General features: G+C 38.6%; 1 pseudogene; it reads right to left on the reverse strand.

The window, feature by feature from the left end:
- Positions 1-15705: 15705 nt before the first annotated feature.
- On the reverse strand, positions 15706-16202 carry LOC139704034 (golgin subfamily A member 7 pseudogene; annotated as a pseudogene).
- Positions 16203-24196: the final 7994 nt, after the last annotated feature.

A 24196-nucleotide genomic window follows, 5' to 3' on the forward strand; every position in this document is an offset into this window, starting at 1 on the left:
AGAAACTATAAAACTCAATAACGCAATCAATAACCTAGACTTAACCAACATATATAGAATATATCAAGCATCATCAAGTGGATACACGTTCTTCTCAGCAGCACATGTATCCTACTCAAAGATAGACCATATATTATGCCATAGGGCGATTCTCAGTAAATATAAAGGTGTGGAGATAATACCATGCACCATATCTGATCATAATGGAATGAAACTGGAAATCAATGATAAAAGAAGGAAGGAAAAATCCTACATCACATGGAAAATGAACAATATGTTACTGAATGATCAATGGGTTACAGAAGACATAAAGGAGGAAATCAAAAAATTCATAGAGACAAATGACAATACAGACACAACATACCAGAATCTATGGGACACAATGAAAGCAGTTTTAAGAGGGAAATTCATTTCTTGGAGTTCTTTCCTCAAAAAAAAGAAAAAAAAAACCCAAAAAATAAATGAACTCACACTACACCTCAAAAACCTAGAAAAGGAAGAGCAAAATAACAGCAAATGTAGTAGAAGACAAGAAATAATTAAAATAGAGCAGAAATCAACGAAATTGAAACAAAAAAAAATTGAAAAAATTGAAAAAAAACTAAAAGTTGGTTCTTTGAAAAAATAAATAAGATCGACAGACCCTTAGCCATGCTAATGAAGAGAAGAAGAGAGAGAACTCAAATTACTAACATACGGGATGAAAAAGGCAATGTCACAACAGACACTACAGAAATACAGAAGATAATTAGAAAGTATTTTGAAACCCTATATTCCAATAAAATAGAAGATAGTGAAGATACTGATAAATTTCTTAAGTCATACGATCTGCCCAGATTGAGTCAGGAAGACACACACAATTTAAACAGACCAATAACAAAGGAAGAAATTGAAGAAGCCATCAAAAGACTACCAACCAAAAAAAGCCCTGGACCGGATGGGTATACAGCGGAGTTTTACAAAACCTTCAAAGAAGAATTAATACCAATACTTTTCAAGCTATTTCAAGAAATAGAAAAAGAAGGAGCTCTCCCAAATTCATTCTATGAGGCCAACATCACCCTGATCCTGAAACCAGACAAAGACACTTCAAAGAAAGAAAACTACAAACCAATATCTCTAATGAACTTGGATGCAAAAATTCTCAATAAAATCCTGGGGAATCAAATACAAAAAGCATATCAAAAAAATTGTGCACCATGATCAAGTAGGATTCATCCCTGGGATGCAAGGCTGGTTCAATATACGGAAATCAATAAATACTATTCACCACATCAATAGACTTAATGACAAGAACCATATGATCATCTCGATAGATGCAGAAAAAGCATTTGACAAAGTACAGCATCCTTTATGTTCAAAACACTAGAAAAACTAGGGATAACAGGAACTTACCTCAACATTGTAAAAGCTATAAATGCTAAACCTCAGGCTAGCATCATCCTAAATGGAGAAAACCTGAAGGCATTCCCTCTAAAATCTGGAACAAGACAGGGATGCCCTCTATCACCACTTCTATTCAATTTAGTTCTTGAAATACTAGCCAGAGCAATTAGACAGACAAAAGAAATTAAAGGCATAAAAATAGGAAAAGAAGAACTTAAATTATCGCTATTTGTGGATGACATGATAATATATTTAACAGACCCAAAAGGGTCTATAAAGAAACTGCTAGAGTTAATAAATGAATTCAGCAAAGTGGCAGGATATAAAATCAACATGCATAAATCAAAGGCATTCCTGTATATCAGCAACAAAACTTCTGAAATGGAAATGAGGAAAACCACTCCATTCACAATATCCTCAAAGAAAATAAAATACTTGGGAATCAACCTAACAAAAGAGGTGAAAGATTTATACAATGAAAACTACAGAATCCTAAAGAGAGAGATAGAAGAAGATCTTAGAAGATGGAAAAATGTACCCTGTTCATGGATAGGCAGAACTAACATCATCAAAATGGCGATATTACCCAAAGTTCTTTACAGGTTCAATGCGATGCCAATTAAAATCCCAATGGCATTTCTTGTAGAAATAGATAAAGCAATCATGAATTTAATATGGAAAAACAAACGACCCAGAATAGCAAAAGCAATTCTAAGCAGGAAGTGTGAATCTGGAGGTATAGTGATACCAGAGTTCAAACTGTACTACAAAGCAATAGTAACAAAAACAGCGTGGTACTGGTAACAAAACAGGCAGGTGGACCAATGGTACAGAATAGAGGCCACAGAAACCAATCCACAAAATTACAACTTTCTTATATTTGATAAAGGGGCTAAAAGCATGCAATGGAGGAAGGATAGCATCTTCAACAAATGGTGCTGGGAAAATTGGAAATCCATATGCAACAAAATGAAACTGAATCCCCTCCTCTCGCCATGCACAAAAGTTAACTCAAAATGGATCAAGGAGCTAGATATCAAATCAGAGACACTGCGTCTGATAGAAGAAAAAGTTGGCTACGATATACATACTGTGGGGTCGGGTTCCAAATTCCTTAATAGGACGCCCATAGCCCAAGAGTTAATAACAAGAATAAATAAATGGGACTTACTTAAACTAAAAAGTTTTTTCTCAGCAAGAGAAACAATGAGAGGTAAATAGAGAGCCTATATCCTGGGAACAAATTTTTACCCCTCACAGTTCAGATAGAGCCCTAATATCCAGAATATACAAAGAACTCAAAAAATTAAACAATAAGATAACAAATAACCCAATCAACAAATGGGCCAAGGACCTGAACAGACACTTCACAGAGGAGGACATACAATCAATCAACAAATACATGAAAAAATGCTCACCATATCTAGCAGTCAGAGAAATGCAAATCAAAACCACCCTAAGATACCATCTCACTCCAGTAAGATTGGCAGCCATTATGAAGTCAAACAACAATAAATGTTGGCGAGGATGTGGGGAAAAGGGTACACTTTGTACACTGCTGGTGGGACTGCAAATTGGTAAGGCCAATTTGGAAAGCAGTATGGAGATACCTGGGAAAGCTGGGAATGGATCCACCATTTGACCCAGGTATCGCCCTCCTCAGACTACTCCCTGAGGATCTTAAAAGAGCGTACTATAGGGATACTGCCACATCAATGATCATAGCGGCACAATTCACAATAGCTAGACTGTGGAACCAACCTAGATGCCCTTCAATAGATGAATGGATAAAAAAAGTGGCATCTATACACAATGGAGTACTACGCAGCAATAAAAATGACAAAATCATAGAATTTGCAGGGAAATGGATGGCATTAGAGCAGATTATGCTAAGCGAAGCTAGCCAATCCTTAAAAAACAAATGCCAAATGTCTTCTTTGATATAAAGAGAGCAACTAAGAACAGAACAGAGAGGAAGAGCATGAGGAAAAAATTAACATTAAACAAAGACAAGTGGGGGGAGAGAAAGGGAGAGAGAAGGGAAAGCATATGGAAATGGTAGGAGAACCTCAATGTTACACAAAATTTCATAGAAGAGGATGTGAGGGGAAAGGCGGGGGAACAAGGGAGAGAATTGAACAACAGCATATGAGATAGAGAGGGATGATGGGAGGGGAGGGGAGGGGGGATAGTAGGGGAAAGGAAAGATAGCAGAATACAACAGTCACTAATATGCCATTATGTGAAAATGTGAGTGTGTAACCGATGTGATTCTGCAATTTGTATTTGGGGTAAAAATGGGAGTTCATAACCCAATTGAGTCAAATGTATGAAAGATGATATATCATGAGCTTTGTAATGTTTTGAACAACCAATAAAAAATATAAAAAAAATGAAATAAACCCTAACCCTAACACTAACCCTAACACTAACTCTAACCGTAACCCTAACACAAACCCTAACGGAACCATAACTCTGACCCTAATCTTACCCTGACACTCACATTTACATAACCCTAACCAGTAACCCTAACCCAAACACTAACCTTAACCCAAACCGAACCCTAACACTAACGCTAACACTAACCCTAAACTTAAAAATAAACCTAACTCTGACCTTAACCCTAACACTATCTCTATCCGTAACCCTAACCCTAACCATAACACTTACCCTAACCCTAACCTTAATGCGAACCTTAACCCTAACCCTAAACCTAACACTAACCCTAACACTAACCCTAACCCTAACACTAACCTTAACGCTAACCCTAAACCTATACTGTAATCCTAACAATAATCCTAACTCTAACCCTAACCCTAACACTAACCCTAACCCTAATCCTAAGCCTAACACTAAACCTAACCCTAAAACTAATCCTAACACTAAGTCTAACCCTAAACCTAACCATAACTCTAACCCTAATCCTAAGAAAAACCCTAACCTAAACCATAACCCTGACCATTATCTAAACCTAACCCTCACCCTTACCTACCCCTAACCCTAACCCTAACCCAAACATTAGCCCTAAACTTAATGCAAACCCTAACACTAAACCTCACTCTAACTCTAACACTAAACTTATCACTAACCCTAATACTAACCCTAACCCTAACCTAAGACTAACACTAACTCTTACCCTAACCCTAACACTAACACTAACACTTAACCTAACCCTAACCCTAAACCTAACACGAATCCTAACCCTAACCCTAACCCTAAAGTGAAACTAAACCTAACCCTAACACTAACTTTAACAGTAACACTCACGATAACCATAATACTAACCCTAAACCTAAAATTAACCCTAAAACTAACCATAAACCTAACACTAATCTTAAATCTAACCCTAAAACTAACCCTAACAATAACTCTAACCCTAACCCTAAATCTAAATCTTACACTAACCCTAAACCTAATCATAACATGAACCCTAACCCTAACTCTAACTCTAAACTAATCCTCATCCGAAACCTAACCCTAACCTTAACCCTAACCCTAACCTACACCCTAACCCTAACGCTAACCTGAATCCTAACACTAACCATAACCATAACCATAATGATAACCCTATCCATAAACCTAACACAAAACCTAACCCTAATCCTAATTCTAAACCTAACCTTGACATTAACCCTTACCGTAACTCTAACCCTAACCCTAACCCTAAATCTAACATTAAGCCTAGCGCTAACCCTATTACTAACACTAATTGTATCCCTAACCCTAACTCTAAGACTAAACCTAAATCTAAACCTAACCCTAACCCTAACCTTAACACTAACCCTAATTGCAACCCTAAAATGAAACCTAAACCGAACCCTAACCTTAACCCTATCACTAACCAAACCCTAACCCTAAGCCTACACTAACCCTAACCCTTAAACTAACCAAATCCCTAAACCTAACCACACTCTAACACTAACACTAATCCTAACCGTAACACTAACCTGTCACTATCCCTAACCCTAACCCTAAACCTAACACTAACCCTAACCCTAACAATAACCCTAAAACTAAACCTAACCCTGACACTAAACCGAACCCTAACCCTAACCTTAACACTAACCCGAACATGAACCCTAACCCTAACCCTAAAACTAAGCATAAGTATAACCTATCCTAACCCTAACAGAAACCCTAACCAAAACCATAACCCTAACCCTAAACTAACCCTAACCATAATCCTTACCTAACCCTAACCCTAACACTAACACTAACCCTAATCAAAATCTTAACTCTATCACTAACCCTAAGCCTAACCCTAACCCTAACCCTAAATCTAACACTAACGTTAATCCTAACTCTAACCCTAACACTAACACTAACCCTAATTCTAACCCTAAATGAAACCCAAACCCTAACCCTAACAGTAAGCTAACCCTAATCTTAACAGAAACCCTAACTCTAATTCTGAACCTAACACAAACCCTAACCCTAACACTAGCAACTAATTCTAACCCTAACCCTGACCGTAATACTAAACCAAAACCTAACCCTAACCCTAACCATAAACATAAACCTGACCCCAATCTAACTTTGACTCTCACCCTTACCTAACCTTAACCACTAACCCAAACCCAAACACTAACTTTAACCCTAACTGAACCCTAACACTAAACATAACACCAACCCTAACCTTAAATCCAAACTTAACTATTACCCTAACCCTAACACTAACTCTATCCGTAACTCTAACCCTAACCATAACACTTACCCTATACCTAACCCTAACCCTAAAATGAATCTTAACCCTAACCCTAAACCTAAACCTAATCCTAACCCTAAGCATAATGCTAACACTAAACCTATACCCTAAACCTAACAATAACCGTAACTCTATCCGTAACCCTAACATTAACCCTAACCCTTTGCATAACCCTAACCTTAAATCTAACCTTAACCCTAACCCTAAACCTAACACAAACCATAACCCAATCCATAACCCTAACCCAAACCTAACCCTAATGCTAACCCTTACCTAACACTAACCCCAATTCTAACCCGAACACTAACCATAAAACTAACCCTAAACTTAACCGTAACACTATCCCTAACCCTAACCCTAACACAAATACTACCCTAAACCTAAAACTAACCTTAAAACTAATACTAACCCTAAACCTAACCCTAGCCCAAATGATAATACTAACTCTAAACCTCACTATAACCCTAACATTAACCCTAACACTAACACTAAACCAAACACTAACCCTAACCCAAACACTAATCCTAAACCTAACCCTAACACTGACCATAACACTAACCCTAACCCTAACACTAACCCTAATGCAAACCTAATCCTAATCCTAAACTTAACACTACTGTAAACCTAACCTTAACCCCAACACTTACACTAACACTAACTCTAAGCCTAACCCTAACCCTAACACTAACCCTAAACCGAACTCTAACCCTTACCCTAACCCTAACAATAACCTTTAACCTAACCCTAACCTTAATACTAACACTAACCCTAATACTAACAAAAACCCTAACCCTAACACGAACCATGAACTAAACACTAACACTAATCCTAAAACTAACATTAAATATACACTTAACTCTAAAACTAACCCTAACCCTAAACCTAACCCTAACACGAATGCTAACAATAAACCTAAACTTAACCGGAACCCTAATACTAACACTAACTCTAATCCTAATCTAACCCTAACACTAAACCTAACACTAACCCTAACCCTAACCCAAACACGAAACATAACCCTAACACTAATCCTAAGCCTAAACCTAACCTTAACTCCAACACTAATCCTAACCGTAAACCTAAACCTAACTGTATCACTCACCCTAAACCTAACCCTACACCTAAAACTAAACCTAACCCTAAACCTAAACCTAACCCTAATCCTAACCGTTACCCATACACTAATCCTAAAACTAACATTATCACAAACCGTAACCCTAAACCTAACACTAAACCTAACCCTAACACTAACACTAACCCAGACACCAAAACTAACCCTCATCCTAACCCTAACCCTAACTCTAACCCTAACTCTAACCCTAACACAAACCCTAACCCTAACCCAAACACTAACCCTAAATCTAACTCTTACTTTAACCCTAACACTCATTCTAACCCTAACACTAAACCTAACACTAACCCTAATCCTAACCCTAACTCTTAACCTAACCTTAATCCTAACACTAACACTAACCTTAAACCTCACCCTAAACCTAACATTAACCCTAACCCTAACCCTAAACCTAACCCTATTACTAACCCCAACCCTAACACTACACCTAACCCTAAATCAAACCCTAACCTAAACCTAACCCTAATCCTAACCATTAACCTAACACTAACCCTAACACAACCCTAACCCTAAAACACATCATAACCTGAACCCTAACACTAAATCCAACACTCACCTTAAACCTACACCTAACTCTAAATCTAACCATAACCATAACCCGAACACTAATCCTTACACTAACCCTAACACTTACCCTAACCCTAACAGTTACTCTAACAATAACCCTAATCCTAACCCTAATCCTAACACTAACCCTAACCCTAATGCAAACCCTAAGCATAACACTAACCCTAACTCTAACCCTAACAATAACCCTAAAACTATCCATAAAACTATCAATATTCCTAACCCTAACCCTAAACCTAATACTAACCCTAACCCTATTCCTAAACTTAACCCTTAGATGAACCCTAAACCCTTAACCTAACACTAACACTAACCTTAACCCTAACCCAAACACTAACACTAAACCTAAACCTAACCCTAACACTAACCCTAACCTTAAACCTAACACTAAACCTAACACTAACTGTAACTGTAACCGTAACCCTAACCTTAACAATAAACCTAACCCTAGACATAACTCTAACTCTAACACAAACCCTAACCCAAACCCTAAACCTAACCCTAACACAAACTCTAACCCTAATCCTAACCCTAACTCTAACCCTAAAGCTAAACCTAAACCTCACTCTAACCATAACCATAACCCTAAACTTAACACTTACCCTAAACCTAACCCTAACACTAATCCTAACCCTAACTCAAAAGCTAAACCTAAACCTCACTCTAACCATAACCATAACCCTAAACTTAACACTTACCCTAAACCTAACCCTAACACTAATCCTAACCCTAACTCAAAAACTAACCCTAAAGCTAACTCTAACCCTAACACTAACACTAACCATAACCCTAACACTAAACCTAAACCTAAACCTAAACATAAATATAGCACTAACCCTAACCCTAACCCAAACATGAAATCTAACTCTAACAATACCCCTAAACCTAACCCTAACAATAATACTAACACTAACTCTAACCCCAACAATAACCCTAACACTTACCCTAAACCTAACCCTAAACCTAAAGCTAACACTAACCCTAACCCTAACACAAACACGAAACCTAACCCTATCCCTAACACTAAACTTAATCCTAAGTCTAACACTATCTCTAACCCTAATCCTAATCTTAACCCAATCCCTAACGTAAACCTAACCATACACATAACACTAATCCTAACCGTAACCCTAAACCTAACAATAACCCTAACCCTAACTGTAAACCTAACACTAAACCTAACCATAACCGTAACACTGACACTAAACCTAAACCTCACCCTAAACCTAACCCTCACCTAACAAGAACCATAACACTCATCATAAACCTAAGTCTAACCCTAACCCAAACACTAATTTTATCTCAAAGTTTAACCTTAACCATAACACTAAACCTAACCCTAACCCTAACCCTAAACCTAAACATAACCTTAACACTAACCCTAACATGAAACTTAACTCTAACCCTAACTCTTAATCAAACCCTAAACCCAACCCTAAACCTAACACTAACCCTAATCCTAACCCTAACACTAACACTAAACCTAATAATAACTCTAACAATAACTCTAACCCTAACCCTAACTGTAACTGTAACCCCAATCTAATCCTAACCTTAACACAAATACACACAAACCATAACACTGACCCTAACTTAACCCCAATTCTAAGCCTTACCTAACCCTAATGCTAACCCAAACCCTAACATGTACCGTAACCCAAACACTAACCCTAACCCTAACACTAACCCTACCCGCAACCCTAACCCTATCACTACCCCTAAACCTAACCCTAACCCTAACACTTACCCTAACCCTAATTCTAAACCTAACCTTATCACTAACCCTAACTCTAACCCTACACCTAACACTAACCCTAACCCTAATTCTGACTGTTAACCTAGCACTAACCCTAACACTAACACTAACACAAACCCTAGCACTAACACTAATCCTACCCCTAACCATAACACTAACCCAGACACGAAACCTAACCCTAATCATTTCCGTAACCCTAAACCTACCCTAACCCTAACCTTAATACGAATCCAAACCCTATCCTTAACCCCAAAACTAAACCTAACCCTAACCTTTATTTTAACCCTAACACTAACCATAATCCTAACACTAAACCTCACACTAAATCTAACCCTAACCCTAAAACTAACACTAAACCTAACCATAACCCTAACACTAAACTAACCCTAAACCACACCTTAAACCTAAACTTAACCTAACACTAACCCTAACCCTAACAGTAAATATAAACCTAACCCTAACTCTAATACTAACACTAAACCAACCCTAACCCTAATACTAAACCTAAACCTTAACCTAACCCTAAACTTTACACTAACCCTAAATCTAACTCAAACACGAAACCCAACCTTAACCCTAACACTAACACTATCACTAACCCTAACCCTAAAAATATCCTAACCCTAACCCTAAACCTAAACCTAACCTTTTCACTAACCTTAAACCTAACCCTACACCTAACCCTAACCCTAACCCTAAACCTAAACCTAACACTAATCCTAACCCTTACCCTAACACTAACCCTAACAGTAACACTAACACAAACTCTAACCTTAAACCTAACACTAAGCCTAACCCTAACCCTAAACCTAACCCTAACCCTAACAGAAAACCTAACCCTAAAACTAATCCAAACTCTAACCCTAACCCTTACTTTAATGCTAACACTAATCCTAAACTTAACCCTAAACCTAACACTAACCCTTACCCTAACCCTAAATTTCACTCTAACACGAACCCTAATCATAACCCTAATATTAACACTAACCCTAAACCTTACTCTAAACCTAACCCTAACCTAAACTAACCCTAACACTATCCATAAAACAAACTCTAACACTAACCCAAACACTAATTTTAAACCTAAGCTTAACCCTAATTGTAACTCTAACCCTAACTCTAAACCTAACCATGACACTAACCCTAACCCTAGACCTAACACTAACCCTAACCCTAACCCTAACACTAATCCTAACAGAAAACCTAACCCTAACACTAATCCAAACTCTAACCCTAGCCCTAATCCTTACTTTAATGCTAACACTAACCCTAAACCTAACCCCAAACCTAACAATAATCCTAACCCTAACCCTAAATTTAACCCTAACACTAACCCTAACCATAACCCTAACATTAACACTAACCCTAAATCTTACCCTAAACCTAACCCTAACCTAAACTAACTCTAACACTATCCATAAAACAAACTCTAACCCTAACCCAAACCCTTAACCTAACCTAACACTAATTTTAAACCTAAGCTTAATCCTAACTGTAACTCTAACCCTAACTCTAAACCTAACCCTGAAACTAACCCTAACCCTAAACCTAACACTAAATGTAACCCTAACCCTATCCTTAAAACTAACACTAATCCTAACCCTAACTGTAACCCTAACACTAACCCTAACCCTAATCCTAACCCTAAATGTAACCGTATCTCTAAATGTAATTCTAACCCTAACACAAACCCTACCTGAAACCATAACCCTAAACCTAACCTAACCCTGACTCTAACCCTTAACTAACCCTAACCCTATCCCTAACTTTAACCCTAAACCTAACCCTAAAACTATCACTAACCTTAAGCTTAAACCTAACTCTCAACTTAACACTAACCCTAACCCTAACACAAACCCTAACTCTAACTCTAAGCATAAACTTACCCTAACCCTAACCCTAACACTAACCCTAACCCTAACCCTATCACTAACACTAAACCTAAACCTAACACTTAAACCTAACCCTAATGCTAACCCTAATCATAACACTTACCCTATCTCTAACCCTAACACTAACCCTAAACCTTTTCCTAAACCTAAAAGTATACCTAACCTTAAGCCTAATCCTAACCCTAACCATAACACTTACCCTAATCCTAACCCTAAACCTAACACTACCCAGACCCCAACACTTACCCTAATCCTAACCGTAACCCTAACCTTAAACCTAACACTAACCCTAAACCTAACACAAACCCTCACCGTAACCCTAACCCAAACATTAAACCTAACCCTAACCCTTACTTTAACACAAACCTAACCCTATCCCCAACCCTAAACCTAACACTTACCCTAACCCTAACCATAACCCTAACACTAACCCTACACCTCATCCTAAACCTAACTTTAACCTAAACTAATCCTAACACTAACAATTAATATAACTCTAACCCAAACACAAACACTAATTTTAAAACTAAACCTCACCCTAAGCATAACCCTAATCCTAACCCTAGCCCTAATAGTAATCCTAACACTAACCAAACACTAATCCTAAACAGAAACCTAACACTAACCATAAAAACTAACACTAACCCTAACCATAACACTAACCCTAAACCAAACCAAAAACCAAACACTAAATCTAACCCTAGCCCTAACCCTAATTTTAACCCTAACACTAACTCGAATTTTAACACTAACCTAACACTAACACTAACCCTAACCCAAACACTAAACCTAACCCTAACTTTTACTTTAACTCAAAACCTAACCCTAACCCTGACCCTAAACCTAACATTTACCCTAACCCTAACCCTAACCATAAACCTAACCCTAACACTAACCCTACACCTCACCCTAAACATAATCCTAACCTAAACTAACCCTAATACTACCCATTAACCTACCTCAAACCCTAACCCAAACACTAACAAATCCTAAACCTAACCCTAAACCTAAAACTGACATTAACCTTAACCCTAACCCTAACAAACCCTAAACCTAACCCTAAACATAAAGCTAACACTAAGCCTAACCTTACCCTAACCATAAACCTAAACCTAAACGCTCACCCTAAACCTTACTATAACACAAACCCTAACCCTAACACTAACCCTAACCTAACCCTAACCATAAAACTAACCCTAACACTAAACCAAATCCTAACCCGAACCCTAACCCTAATTATAACACTAACCTAACACTAACCCTAAACCTAACACGAACCATAAACCTAACCCTAACCCGAAAGTAACCCTAACACTATCCTTCACAATAACACTAATCCTAACCCTACCACTAACACAAAACTTAAACCAAATCCTAACCTTAACCTATTCCTAACCCTAACTCTAACCCCAACCCTAACCCTAACTCTAAAGCTAACCCTAACCCTAACACTAACCCTAAACCTTATCCTAAACCTAACCCTAAACCTAACACTAACCCTAAACCAATCACTAGTCCTACCCCTAACCCTAACCCAAATATAACATTAACCCTAACCGTAATCCTTACGCTAACCCTAACACAAACCCTAACCCTAACCCTAACTCTAACTTTAATCCTAACTCTAAACAGAACACTTACTTTAAAACTAACCATAACCCAAATCCTAACCCTAACACAAATCCTATCCCTAACCCTAAACCTAAAACTAACCCTAAACCAAACACTAGTCCTACCCCTACCCCTAATCCTAACATAACACTACCCCTAACCCTAATCCTTACCCTAACTCTAACACAAAACCTAACCCTAACCCTAATATTAACTCTAACTGTAACACTAATTCTAACTAGAACACTTACTTTAAACCTAACCATAACCCCAATTTTAACCCTAACACAAACCCTAACCCTAACGCTAATCCTAACACTAAACCTAAACCTAAAACTAACACTAACACTAACCTTAATGCTAACTCTAACCCTAACACAAACCCTAACCCTAAAGCTAAACCTGACACTCACCCTAACCCTAACACTAACTCTAACCCTAACCATAACCATAACTATAACCCTAACACTAACACTAACTCTACATCTCACCCTAACCCTAACCCTAACCTAAACTAACCTTAACACTAACCATTAACCTAACTCTAACCCTAACCCAAGGACTAACTAACAAGTCCTAAACCTAACCCTAAACTTAAAGCTAAATCTAAGCCTAACCCTTACCATACTCTAACTGTAAATCTAAAATTAAACCTAACACTCACCCTAAACCTTACCATAACACGAACCCTAACCCTAACCCTAACCATAACCATAACACTAACCCTAACACTAAAACAAATCCTAACCCTGTCCCCAACCCTAACCCTAACCCTAACCTAACTATAACCCTAACCCTAACCGAACCCTACCCTAACGCTAACCCTAACCTAACACTAACCCTAATCCAAACCCTATCCCTATCACTAACTGAAACCCTAACCCTAACCCTAACACTACCCTAACATTAACCCTAACCTAATCCTAACACTAACCATAACCCCAACATTAACCCTATCACTAACCTGAACCCTAATTCTAACCCTAAATCTAACACTAACCCTATCCCTAACCCTTACTTTAATCCTAACACTAACACTAACCCTAACACTAACCCTAACATTATACCTAAACTACCCTTAACCCTAAAACTAACCCACACCCTAACCCTATGCCTCACTCTTACCCTCTTTCTAATCATAACCTAAACCCTAATTTTAATCCTAACCCTAACAAAAATCCTCAACCTAACCCTTACTCTAACACAAACCATAATTCTTATCCTAACACTAACTTTAACACTAACCCTAACCCAAACTCTAACCCTAATTCTTTTTTTTGTTTGTTTAAGAAAAGTTTTACTAATGTGTTAATATTTCAGCAAAGTTATTGCAATGGGTTTAAAAGGCAGACACACTATAAGAGGCTATAAAGTAACAAAGTTTTATACAATTAAAATATTACACAGACCTATGGGATTTATTGAATAACTACCACATCCAGAAAAGAAATTACATCTGAAAGGTTAAATCCAGTATTAGCACCTACAATATCTCTGAAAGTAAAACTTTTAACTGCTTCATTCTCTCCTAATATATTTCTTAACTTTCTCCCAAAAACAGTGCTCTCAAACCCAGAAAAGAATGAGGAGCATAAGAAACCCAAACACTAGGAACATACAGACAAAAGAAGAGCTAGAAGTACTGATCCAGACTTAAGAGTTTAACTTGGAAGTCACTTAACTTATTTGAAACCAATTATAAGATTTCTGTGCACTGAATACTGTAAGAGGCTGTATGAGGAATCTATAAATCATAAAGTTGCCAGTAGGGTAAAAATTAGCAATATACAGTATTATGCCTATCAAATTTTTTTCTCATAAGTTATATTTATAACAAAACTATAATTAAAATATTTACTATACTTGCTTATTACACATTCAGGGACACAGCAGGGACATATGTGTTTGATGGTTTAGCATCCACTTTATTGTGCTTACTTATTTGTGTAATGAACAAGCAACACATACCACGTCTTTCCAACATTCAAGGTAATGCAATAATAACATAAAAGGCTCCAAATAAAATAACTGGAAATTGCATTCAATACTGCTTTAATTAGATATAACTGCTATAGTAAAACAAATAACATTATACAGTATTTTTTCAATGAGTTTCGGTTTGAAAACTGAACAACAGAAATCAATCTCAAGATTTGAATCATGGCAAAACTGGCAGTTCTTTGAAATCTGCGAAATGCATCAGCATAACCACAGACACAGTCTATCCCTCACCTGGAAAAAAGACATTTATTAATTTGGGGGAATAAGACCAAACATTCACTAATAAAAACTCGTTGAAGTCTAAAGGCACCTGGAAAATTGGCCCAAGGAATGAATAGATTTCATGGTACTGGTAGCAAGTAAGAAATAAATAAAACTTTGCATTGGGCTGACCAATTGCATATTTTATAATCACTTGGAATAAAAAAAATGTGAAATGCTTCATTGTGTTTTCTCAGAAACGAATCAAAAGATTACAGAATCCTACACAATTTAAAGACACAAAGTGGATGCTGAGCGACTAGAGGTCACTCCAGGTGTGGAATTTTAGAAAGTTAGTCCTTGGAGTAAATGGCACCATGGCTCTGGCAGCAGATACAAAGGAATGATGCTCTGGAGAGGAGGTAGGGACACTCTTGTGATCAGCCAGTGGGTAGATGAGGGTCCCAGCTGGATGTGGGATCTTTAATTTTATGGTTTATCTTCCACTGCTCATGCCTCTGTCTTCATAAATGGTAATTTCAATAACTCGAAGTCCTCTCTCAATAGAGTCTGTTAGGAGGAGACCTTGGGCAGCATATATCTTCTCATTCTGTTCTTGAATATACTTGGAGACTTTCTTCAGAACCTTCTCATAATGAGTTTCCATACATAAGAAAATGGTATATGCTGTTAAACAAGCCAAACAGCCTTCAAGATATGATTGGCCCCCAAGCTTCTCTGCTTCTGCATAAAGGTTATTTAGAGTTCGAACTGTCTCTTCAAACTGCTGCCTATCAATCTGGTTCTCCAGCTCCGCGGGGAACTTGGTCTGGAACTGGCAGCGTGTACCACTGCTGTAGTCTCGTTGAATGAATACCTTCCTGGACACCGGCACCTGCTGCGGCCTCATGGCGAGGACAGGACCGGCCGCGCTGCTTCTCCTGCCCTCCAGCTGCTGTCATGCCACCTTCTCTAACCCTAATTCTAAAACTAACCCTAACCCTAACCCAAACCCTAAACCTAACCCTAACCCAAAACTAACGTTAACCATAAACCTAACACTAACACTAACACTAACTCTAACCATAACCCTATCCCTAATCCTAATTCAAACCCTAAAACTAAAAGTAACCCTAAATCTATCCCTAACCCTAATGCTATCCATAACCCTAACACTAACACTAACACTGATCGTAACCTTAAACCTAAACCTACCCCTAACCCTTACCCTAACACAAATCCTAACCCTAACCCTAACACTAACACTAATCCTAACCCTAACCCTAACACTATACTTTACCTACAAGTAACCCTAAACCTAACCCTAAACTTAACCCTAAGCCTCACTCTAAACCTAATCCTAGCCATAACCCTAACCTAACCCTATCCCTAACCCTAGCACAAAGCCTAACCTTAACCCTTACCCTAAAACAAACCATATCCTTCACAAGAACACTAATTCTAACAATTATGCAAACCCTAACCCTAAGTCTAAAACTACCACTAACCCTAGCCCGAACCCTAACCCTAACCCTAAATCTAAAACTAAACTGAAACATAACCCTAACCCTAACCCTAAAATGAACCCAAACCCTAACCCTAACTCTAACTGTAACACTAACCCTAACCCTGAACCTAGACCTAACCCTAAACCTATCCTTAACCCTAACACTCTCCCTAACTGTAACCCTAACACTAACACTAAAGCTAACCCTAAACTTAACCCTAATCCTAACACTAACCCTAACCCTAACACTAACACAAGACCTAACCCTAATCCTAACACTAACCCTAACTCTAATGCTTACACCAACCCTAAACCTAACATATCCCTAACACTAACTCTAAAACTAACCCTAACCATAATCCTAACCCTAACCCTAACACGAACCCTAATCCTAACCCTAACTCTAACTGTAATACTAACCCTGACCCTAATCCAAGCCCAACACTAAAATGAACCCAAACCTATCCCTAACCCTAATGCTATCCCTAACCCTAACACTAACCCTAACCCTAACCCTTTCAATAACCCTAAACCTAACCTAACCCTAACCCTAACTCTAAAACTAACCATAACCCTAACCAGAAACCTAACCTTAACCCTATCTCTTAATAACCCTAAACCTAACACTAAGCTTAAACCTAACTCTATACCTATACCTAATCCTTACCCTAACCGGAACACTAACCCTAAACCTAACCCTAACTCCAACACTAACCCTAATTTTAAATCTATCACTAATCTTAACACCTAATCCTAATCCTAAAACTAACACTAAACCTATCACTAACACTAACACTAACCCTCAACCTAAACATAAACCTAACATGAACCCTAACTCTAACCCAAACCCTAACCTTAACCCTAACACTAAACCTAATGCTAACCATAACACTAAAACTAACCCAAACAGCAAAACTAACCCTAACTGTAAACCTAAGCCTAATACAAACCCTAACCCTAACACTAACTCTAACTGTAACCCTAATTTTAAACCTAACACTAACCCTAAACCTAAACCTAAATGTTACAATAAACCCAAACCTAATCCTAACCCTAACCCTAACCCCAAACCTAACACTTCTCCTATCATTAACCTTAATCCTAACACTAACACTCACCCTAAACATCATCATAAACGTAACTCTAACCCTAACACTTAATCTAACCCTAACGTTAACAATAACCCTCAACCTAACTCTAACACTAACCCAAACACTAATCCTAACCCTAACCCTAATTCTAACTGTAACACTAACCCTAGCCCTAACTGTAAACCTACAACTAACACTAAAACTAACCCTAATGCAACTCTAACACTAACCTTAAACCTAACACTAATCATAACCCTAACATTAACCCATGCCCTAAACCTTACCCTAAAACAAACCCTAACCCTAATGCTAACCCTAACACAAACCCTAACCCCTAAACCTAATCCTAACACAAACCCTAAAAAACCATAACCCTAACCTAATTTGAACCCTATCCCTTACCTAACCCTAACCCTAATAAAACCCCTAAAAAACCCTAACCCTAACCCGAATCTAATTTAACCCTAATCCTTACCTAACCCTAACTCTAACCCTGACTCTAACACTAACCCTAATACTAACCCTTAACCTAACCTTAACAGTAACCCTAACCCCAACTTTAATGCTATACCTATCCCTAACCCTAAATCTAACCTTAAACCTAAAACTAATCCTAACCTAACTGTAATCCTATGCCTAACCCTAAATCTAACTCTAATCTTAACCATAACCCTAATGATAACCTTAATGCTAAACCTAACACAAACCCTAACCCTAACAATAACCCTAACACTAACCCTATACCCAAACCTAACTCTAAAACTAACCCTAACCCTATCCTGAACCCTAACCCTAACCCTAACCCTATCACAAACACTAACCCTTACCCTAACCCTAACCCTAAACCTAACCCTAATACTAACCCTAACCCTAACCATAACCCTAAACTTAACTGTAACCCTAACCCTAACCAAAACCCAACCATAACACAAACACTAACACTAAACCTAACACTAACTAAACCTAAGCATAACCCTAACCCTAACACTAACCCTAACCCTAACCCAAAGGCTAATCCTAACCCTAACACTAAACCTAAGCCTAATCCTAACCCTAACAATAACACTAACCTTAAAGCTTACCCTAACCCTAACCCTAACCTGAACAATAACCCTAACCCTAACCCTAACACTTAACCTAACATTAAACCTAATCCTAACCATAACCCAAACACTAAAACTAACCCTAACCTTAACCCTAATGCCAACATTAACCCTAAACCTAACTCTAATCCTAATGGTAACTGTAAAAATAACCCCAAACCTAACCCTAACACTAACTGTAACATTAACCCTAAACCTAACCCTAAAAATAACCAAAACACCAATCCTAACCACAACACCAACCCTAACCCTAACCCTAACCCTACTTTTTACACTACTCCTATCCCTAACCTTAACCCTAACACTAAACCTAAACCTATCCCTAACACTAACAGTAATCTTAATTGTAACCCTAACCCTAACCCTAACAAAACCCTAATCCTTTCCATAATAGTAACCCTAACCCTAACCCTAACCCTAACACTAACCTTAAACCTAACACAAGCAACAACCCTAACCTAACACTAACACTTACCCTAACCCTAAACCTAACCCTAATCCTAACCGTAACCCTGACCCTAACCCTAACCTTAACCAAACCCTAACCTAACCCTAAACCTAACCTATCCCTAACTCTAACCATAAACCTAACCCTAACACTAACCCTAACCCTAACCCTTACCCTAATCCTAACACTCGCCTAATCCTAATTCTAAACCTAACTTTAACCCTAACCCTAAACATAACAGTAACCACAAACATAATTATAACCCTAACTCAAACACTAACTCTAACCCTAAACTTAACCTTAAACCTAATACTAACCCAAACCACAACCATAAACCTAAACCAAAACCTAACAGTAACCCTAACCCTAAACTTATCCCTAACTCTAACCCTAAAGCTAACCCTAACAAAAACCCTAACACAAACCCTAACCCTTACCATAACACTAAACCTAACCCTAATCCTAACACTAACACTAACCCTTACCTCACCATAAACCTAACCCTAACTCTAACACTAAATCTAACCCTAAACCTAACACTAACACTAAACCTAACTCTAACCCTAACACAAATACTAATTCTAACCCTAACCCTAACCATAAGAATAACATTAACCTTAACCCTAACCGTAAAGCTACACCTTACCCTAACACTAACCCTAACCCTAACCGTAACCATAACTGTAACCCTAACACTAACCCATATCCTAACAATAACCCTAACCCAAACCCAAACTTTAACCCTAACCATAACACAAAACCTAACCCAAACCCTAACCCTAACCCTAACCTGACCCTAAACTTTACCTAACCCTAACCCTAACTCTAACCCTAACCCTAACACTAACTTTAACCCTAAACCTAACACTAACCCTAACCCCAACCATAACTCTATAACTACACTAAACCTAACCCTAAGCCTAAACCTAACACTAACCCGAAACCTAACCCTAACTCTAACCCTAACCCTAAACCTAAACAGAACCCTAACACTAACCCGAACCCTATTCTTAAAGGAAACCCTAACCCTAACCCTAACATTAACCCTAATATTAACCCTAAACCTAACCCCAACCTAACTCTAAAACTCACCCTAACCCTAACCTGAACCCTAACCCTAACCCTGTCATAAACACTTACCCTAAACCTAACACTATCCCTAACCCTAAGCCTAACCCTAACACTAACCCCAACCCTAACTGTAACCCTAATCTTAACTGTAACTGTAACCCAAACCCTAACCCTAAATCTAACCGTAACCCTAACCATAACCTTAACCCCAACAATAAACCTAACCCTAACCCTAATACTAACCCTAACCTAAATTTTACCATAACCCTAATCCTAACCTGAACACTAACCCTAACACTAACCCTAACCCTAACCCTATCTCGAAACCTAACCGTAACCCTAACCCTAACACAAACCATAATCTAACCCTAAACCTAACCCTGTTTCTATCCCTAACCCTAACCCTAACACTAACCCTAACCCTGACCCTAACCTTAACCCTAACACTCACCTAATCTAACCCTAAACCAAAGACTAACCCTATACCTATCCCTAACATTAAACCTTAACCTAACTATAACCCAAACCCAAACACTAATGCAAACCCTGACCCTAACTCTAACATTAACCCTAACCCTAATCCTAACCCTAGCCCTACCTCTAACCCTATCCCTTACCCTAAGCCAAACTCTCACCCTAATGATACCCTAGTCCTAACTATAATTCTTAACCTATCCCAAACCCTAACTCTATTACTAGTCCTAAATCTAGCCCTCATTCTTGCTCTAACCCTAACCCTGACCCTTATTGTGAACCTAACACTAACCCTAGATCTAAACCTTACCCTAACCCTAACCATAACCTTAGAACTAACCCTAATGCTAACCCTTGCTCCAGCCCTAACCCTAGCTCAAACTCTAATCCTTAGCCTAAAGATAACCCTAACCCTAAACCTAACACTAGCCCTGACTCAAAACCTAACCCTCGCCCTAGCCCTAGACCTAGCTCAAATGCCTAAACTTACCCTAACCCCAACATTAACCCTAGCCCTAACCTTAGCTCTAACCCTATACATTACCCTAAAGAAAAGCCTAAGCCAAATGTTAACCCTAGGCCTAATGATAACCCTTTTGTTAACACTAACCCTATCCATTACTCTAAACCTAACTGGAAGCATAAACCTAATTCTATCCATTACCCTGACCCTAATTCGAACCCACAGCTAAATCAAGCATTAACCATAAATCTTAACCTAAACCAAACCCTACCCAGACCCTGACCCTAATAAAACACCTAGCTCTAAACTTGACCCTTACCCTACACCTAAACCTTACAATAGACATAGTCATAACCTAACACTAAAACTAATATATCCATAAACCTAGACCTGATTATCCCTAGCCCTAATCCTAGCCCTAGCCCTAACACAAACCCTCAGCCTAACCCTAAACCTAGTCTTAATTCTAACCAAAACTCTAACCTTAGTCCTAACCCCAATTCTAACCCTCACCCTAGCCCTAACCCTAACCCTAGCTATAACCCTATCCTTTCCCATAAACCTAATCCTAATCCTAACACTAACACTAACCCTAACCCTAGGCCTAATCCTAACACTAACCCTAGCACTAATCCTAGCCCTAATTTAGCCCTAACCCTAAACCTACCCCTAACCCAAAGACTAGCCCAAAGACTAATTCGAACTCTCAACCTAGCCCTATTTTTAGTTCTAACCCTATCTGTTACCATAACCCTAACACTAGCCCCAAACTTATCCCTAACCTTAGCCATAACCCTAAACCTAGATCTAACCATAACAATACATATAAGCCTAAACTTCACCCGACCATTAGCCCTAACACTATTGCTAATCATAAAACTAGCCCTAACCCTAAGAGTAGTTCTAAAACAAAACTGAGCCATAGCCCAATCTTAACCCTAGACCTGACATTAGCCCTATCCCTAGTCCTAATCCTAGTTCTAAGCCCAGCCTTAATCCTAACCCTGATCTTAACCCTATCCCTATCCCTAATTTTATCCCTTGTCCTAGCACTAAACATAGCTGTAACATCATACCTTTCCCTAAAACTAACGCTAACCTTAACACTAGCCCTAATCCTAGGCCTAAACCTAACACTAACCCTAGCACTAATCCTAGCCCTAATTTAGGCCTAACACTAAACCTAACCCTATCCCTATTCCTAAGAATAACTCTAACTCTCGACCTAGACCTATCCCTAGTTCTAAACCTATCCCTTACCATAACCCAAAATCTAGCCCTATAGCTAGCCCCAACCTTAGCTCTAACCTTTGCCCTACCTCTAAACCTGGATCAAACCCTAACCTGAAGCCTAAATCTCACCCTAACAGTAGCCCTAACAGCAATGCTAATAGAAAAACTAGCCCTAACCCTAACCTAGCCCTAAAACAAAACTGAGCCATAAACCTAACCCTAACCCTTAACCTAAACCAAACATTAACCCTAAACCTAGCTCTAAACCTTGTCATAATTTGAGTGTGAAACTTAACCCTAGAAGTAACCCTGACTCTGACATGGATCCTAACACTAACCCTAGCTCTAAACATTGCCTTAATGCTAAACCAAGAACTAGCCCTAATCAGAAACCAAGTTCTTTCATTAGCTGTAGCCCTAATGCTAACACATATCCTAGCGCTAATCTGAGCCCTAACCCTAGGTTTAACTCTAAGACTAACCATAACCCTAACCCTATCCCTAATCCTAACCCTACCTCTGATCCTATCCCTTACCCTAAGCCAAACCCTCACCCTAATGCTACCCTAGTCCTAACACTAATCCTTAGCCTATTCCAAACCCTAACTCTATTACTAGTTTTAACCCTAGGCCTCATTCTAGCTCTAGCCCTAACCCAAACCCTGACCCTTATTCTGACCCTAACAAAAACCCTAGATCTAAACCTGACACTAACCCTAAACCGGACCTTAACTCTACCCCTATCAGTAAACCTATACCAAAACCTAACAGTAACACTAGCACTGGACCAAATCTAATCCTAAATAGAGTCATAAATCTAGCCCTAGCTCTAAACAAAAACCTTGAACTAGCCCTAACAATAACCCTTAACCTAACACAAAGACTAACTGTATCCCTAGACCCAATGCTATTCCTAATTCTAGCCCAAACACTGACGCTTACCCTGTTTGGGGTTACTATCCCAAACACTGACGCTTACCCTAACACAAACCCTAGCTCTAAACCTTACCATAACCCAAAACCTAACCCTAACACTAGACTTATCCATAACCCTAACCCTAAAACTAGCCATAAACATAACCTGAGCTCTTACATTACCCATAGCCCTAATGCTAACCAAAAACATCACACAAACCTAGCCCTTATTTTAGCCCTAAACCTAGCCCTAAGTGTAATCCTAACCATAACCCTAGACCTAAACCTAACCCTAACCCTCGCCCTGACTAGCTCAAACTCTAACCCTTTCCCTAATCATAACACTAACCCTAAACCTAACCCTAGCCCTGACTCCAACCCTAACCCTAGCCCTAGAACTAACTCTAGCTCAAACCCTAATACTTACCCTAAACCTAATCCTGACACTAACCCTAGGCCTAACCCTAACCCTAGCCATAAACTTAACCTTAATCCTAGCCCTAACCTTAGCTCTAACCCTATCCATTACCCTAAAGATAAGCCTAAACCAAATGCTTACCATAGGCCTAATACTAACCCTCTCGCTAACAATAACCATACCCATTTCTCTAAACCTAACCTGAATCCTAAACATAACCCT

This window comes from Marmota flaviventris, unplaced genomic scaffold (genome assembly GCF_047511675.1).
Source record: "Marmota flaviventris isolate mMarFla1 unplaced genomic scaffold, mMarFla1.hap1 Scaffold_168, whole genome shotgun sequence".
Classification (NCBI taxonomy): Eukaryota; Metazoa; Chordata; class Mammalia; order Rodentia; family Sciuridae; genus Marmota; species Marmota flaviventris.